General features: G+C 36.6%; 1 pseudogene; it reads left to right on the top strand.

The window, feature by feature from the left end:
* The first annotated feature begins 244 nt into the window (after positions 1-244).
* LOC124994226 (ribulose-phosphate 3-epimerase-like) lies at positions 245-3,792 on the top strand (annotated as a pseudogene).
* Positions 3,793-4,817: the final 1,025 nt, after the last annotated feature.

Below are 4,817 nucleotides of genomic sequence, written 5' to 3'. Positions count from 1 at the left end.
CAACAATGCAATACCAACAAATGCAACCTAGTGTAGGGAAATTCAGTCTGTCCCTCTGAAGGCTTAATAATTTAAGCCTAAGAAATAAAACAGAATATAGTCAGATTAACAAGAAAAAGAACATAACAAATTTATTAACATACAGAAAAAAATAGAAGCCATGCACAAAGTATAAGACTAAAAGAAAAGGTCAGATAATTAAGATAACTGAAGTTTAAATACCTTCTTCTGACCAGAGATAGAAATGGAGGTATAGACAATTTTAGAAGGATGATAAACCATTTTTAGGGAATTTATTTTAGATTAATGTGTCTAGAAGGACAGACAAAGACCTAGGACAAAGTTCCTCTGGGCTCTAAATGTGATGTTTGACTTTCATTCTTGCGGTGAAATGAGATGATCTCCTTTCATTAATAAATTTCAATATGAAGACTGAAGGCAATAGTGTACTTCTTTTGGCAGATCTAGTCAGATAAGGAAACTTTGCATAGAGTCTCTCTTCACACTGGAGGGAGAGAAACAAGGGAAGTTCAGAAGGATCAGGAATCCAAGGCAACTTCTAGGCCTTTCAATATGTCAAAGTGCCAGACTTTGGGATTTCACTTTCTGAGCCCAACTATAGAAAAAAATGGATAATTTATTAGAAAAATGCAATCTATCAAGATTGTCATGAAGAAATAAAAAAATAAAATAAACAGACTACTAAGCAGTAAGGATATTGAATCAGAAATCAAAGGTCTCTAGAGAAAAAAAGTCAAGACCCACATGGGTTCTTTGGAAAATTCTGCCAAATACTTAAAGAAGGATTAATATGAATCCTTCTTAAATCCCTGCAAAAAAATTGAAGAGGCAGAAACAGCCAATCTTATTTTATGAGCCCAGAATTGCTCAGTAGAAAAGAAAGATAAAAATACTCTAAGAAATAAAACAAAACAAAACACAGGTCAATATTCATAATATATACTGATGTAAAAATCTTCAACAAAATACTAGCAAACTGAATTCAAATACATATTAAAAAGAATATGTATCACAATTAAGTGGAACTTATCCTTAAGAGGGAAGTATGGTTCAACTTATGATAATCAACCACCATAATACGTCACTTTAATAGAAGGAGGAATGAAAATTACAATAGTAATCTTTATCAATGGAGAAAAATTTGATACTCTTTTATGATGAAAAATACTCAACAAACCAGGAATATAAAGAAATTACCTCAACATAATAAAGGTCTTCTGTGAAAAACCCACAACTAACATAAAACTAAAAGCTTTTCCTTTGTGGTCAGTGTTATGGAGATATAGATATCCCTCTAAAACTCATGTGAATAAATTCAAAAGGGTTTAGAAGTAAAACGATGGGGTTATAGAGTCTTAACATAATTAGTATGTTAATTCACCAATAGTGATTAACTGGTAACTCTAGGAAGGTAGGGTGTGATTGGTGGAGGTGGGTCATTGCAGGCATATCTTTGGGGTTTGTATTTCAATCTTTGGGGCAGGGTTCTCTTCTCTCTGCTTCCTGATGCCATGTTCCCAGCTATTTTCCTCAGTCACACTCTTCTGTCATTATGTTCTGCCTCCCCTTGGATCACAAAGAATGGAGTTGGCCATCTATGGACTGAGACCTCTGAAACCAGGAGCCCCTGAATAAACCTTTCCTCCTCTAATTGTTCTTGTCAGGTCTTTGGGTCACAACAGTGAAAAAGTTGAGTAAAACAACCAGGAACAGGGCAAGGATGTCCACCCTTGTAGCTTCTATTGAACAAAGTATCAGAAGACTAAGCCAGAGCAATTAAGCAAGAAAAAGAAATAAAAGTCATCCATACTGGGAAGGAAGAATTTAAATTATCTCTTTGTAGATCTTATTTCTTGGAAACCTTTAAAAGTCCACCAAAAATCTATTAAATTCAGCAAAGTTAAAAAATAGGGAAAAACTGGATTTGCCCATGATATCTCAGAAATGACACTAAAAGAACAAACAATAAAAGCCTAACTAGACAAATGGGTGTGCATCAAAATAAAAAATTTTAGTTAGCATAGCAAAGGAAACCAATTAACAGAGTGAAGAAACAACCTATAGAATAAGATAAAATATTTGAAAACCATGAATATGAGAAATGGTTATCACTCAGAATATACAAAGAACTCCTACAACACAACAAAAATGACTCCTATAACCAAAAAACAAATAACAACAAAAAACCCACCTCTTTAAAAAATTTGCAAAAGACTTGAGTAGATATTTCTTTAAAGAAGTTAAACAAATGGCCAACAAGCATATGAAAAGATACTCAATATCACTAATCACTAAAAAAACAAAAGACAGGGACTCAGACTGTGCACCCAACTGACGTAATCTTGCTGGAGACTCATGGAGTAACTGACTGAAGGGGGCCAGCACCCTGGCATTGGGCTGCAAGGTTGACCAGACCATTCTTAGCAGTGACCTGGTCAATTTAGGGGACAAGTGCCTCTGGATGCTAGAGACTAGACTTTAGAGCCAGTGCTAGACTCTGAGGCAATTATCTGAACCTGTTTGTAATGAATGAGCATTTGTTCCCAACATCACCTTCAGTTACCCTGTGGTAGAAAGCCTCTGAAACTAATTAGGCCAGGACCCTTTCTTTGAAATGCACGTGATGGTGTTCAAGTCATAGCAGTAAATAAATGACTGCTGCAGGAGTGAATCATATACTTTTCATCCAGAGATTACCTAGAACACAGGAGCTTTGATTGAAGACATCTGGGAAAATGGGGTGAAGGTTGGCCTTGCCATCAAACCAGTAATTGCAGTTTAGTATTTGGCACCGTGGGCTAATCAAATAGATATGGTATTCATTGTGACAGTGGAATCTGAGTTTGCAAGGTAGAAATTCATGGAAGATATGATGCCAAAGGTTCATTGGTTAAGGACACGGTTCCCATCTTTGGACATAGATGTTGAGAGTGGAGTAGTGCAGAAGACATGTTTGGGTAACCCTAAAATGGCGGCTGGCGTTGAGCCAAGAGGTGGCGCATAGTTAGTGTTAACACGGCGTGATCTACTTTTGCCTGATTAGTTAATGTCTCCTTTGTGCTAGTGGTCAACAGATATTCCTCATTCTTTCTTGATTGGTACCGAGGGGCGTGCTTCAATTGTGCTAATCCTAAGCTGATTGGCTGCCGTAGGTATATAAGACACGCACCTATAGGAAGCACCTCGGATAAGCAGCATCTCTGATAGATCGCTGGGCGAAGGACTAAGCAGACACCTCTAGGTTGCCGGTTGATGATGGCAGATTGCAGAATGCAGGTTGCAGCTCGCAGAATGAAGATGGCAGGATGCAGGATGCACCTCTAAGAACAAGCAGCAGACCTTTAAGAAATAGCTCCTCTGATAATAATAGCCTCTCTGAAAGCTTAGCAAGTCTCTCTTCCTCTAAGCAAAACCTGTCTTCCTCTAAAACTTCCTCTAAAAGCAAGTAAGCCTCTCTTCCTCTATAAACTAATGAACAAGCAAGAAAGCAGCGCACTAAAGAGAAAGGTAATAGAAATAGCTCAGTTTCCAGTCCACCTCCGATAAATACCCACGCAATTGTTGCTGCAGGCAGTAACAAATATCCGCGGGATTGTTGCTGCAGGCGGCGACAGAGTAGGTCCTGATACTGTCCATAATTGTGCAGAGGCAGGAGCTAACATGGTGCTGTCTGGCAGTGCCATTACAAGGACTAAAGACTCCAGATCTCTGGTTAATGTATTAAGAAATATTTGCCAAGAAGCTGCTCAGAAAAGGGCTCTTGATCAATGAGATTACAAGGAACCCAGTGTTTCTGATCATGAAAACTTTTTACTGGGAAACATGAATATTGACTACTAAATCATATCTCATTTGAGCAATGCTGCTTTGAGGTAGTGCTGACTTTCTGAGTAATTTTTCTTTCCAATGATTAAAATCTATTGTGTAGAGAGTTCTAAGAGGTTAGAAATTGTGTGTACAACTACATTTTTAATAATTCAATTTAAAGGTTAGTGTGGTGAAGACCTCTGTTTTCCCTAACAGAATTGATTTTTATAAAAAGTAAAAATATGGTCTGTATTAAGGTTACAAAAATTAAATGTGTCATAATGCCTAGGGCGGATATTGCTATTAAATTTTTTTCTATGTTTTTAAAAATAATGTTCTATTATTTCCCATGTTTCCAAAAGCAACAGAAGTCATTATGTTTTTCCTATTTCATTTCATTTGTGAGTTGTTTATGTGCTTGATAATATCAGTAGAGTGGAATTTAAAAATACAAGCTTGGGTGGGAGAGGGCATGCCATAATCTTATATCTGAAACATTTATTTTTTTTACTTATCACCTTATACTTTTTTCATAAAAAAAAAATGTCCTATGAAGCGAGTGGTTCTAAAATGCAAGCATAGATTTTATCAAGATGTTTCTTTGCCAAAGCAGTTTATTCTGTGATTCTTTCCTACTCTTGGTTTTCCTAATCTCATCCAGCATTCTTAAGGATATCAAATAATGTTGCTATGTTAGCTCTGTGTGGAAAAGTAAAGTCTCTGTTTGGAAATTAAAAAAAAAAAAAGAAAGACAAAGCCACTGTGAGGTATCAATTCACATCCATTAGGATGAGCAAGCAAATAAAAAAACACCAAAAATAACAAGTGCTAGTGACAATTTGGAGAAATTGAAACTCTTATGCACTGTTGGTGGGAATGTAAAATAGTGTAGCTGCTCTGGGAAACATAGCATAAGGGAAACAACTTGGAAGTTCTGGGAGAAAGAGAAAGAGAGAAGAGAGACTTAGTTATTATATGATCCTGCAGTG

The sequence above is a fragment of the Sciurus carolinensis genome, chromosome 10, assembly GCF_902686445.1.
Source record: "Sciurus carolinensis chromosome 10, mSciCar1.2, whole genome shotgun sequence".
Taxonomy (NCBI): domain Eukaryota; kingdom Metazoa; phylum Chordata; class Mammalia; order Rodentia; family Sciuridae; genus Sciurus; species Sciurus carolinensis.
Note: the sequence above shows the minus strand (reverse complement) of the source record. Positions and strands in the feature narration are given on the sequence as shown.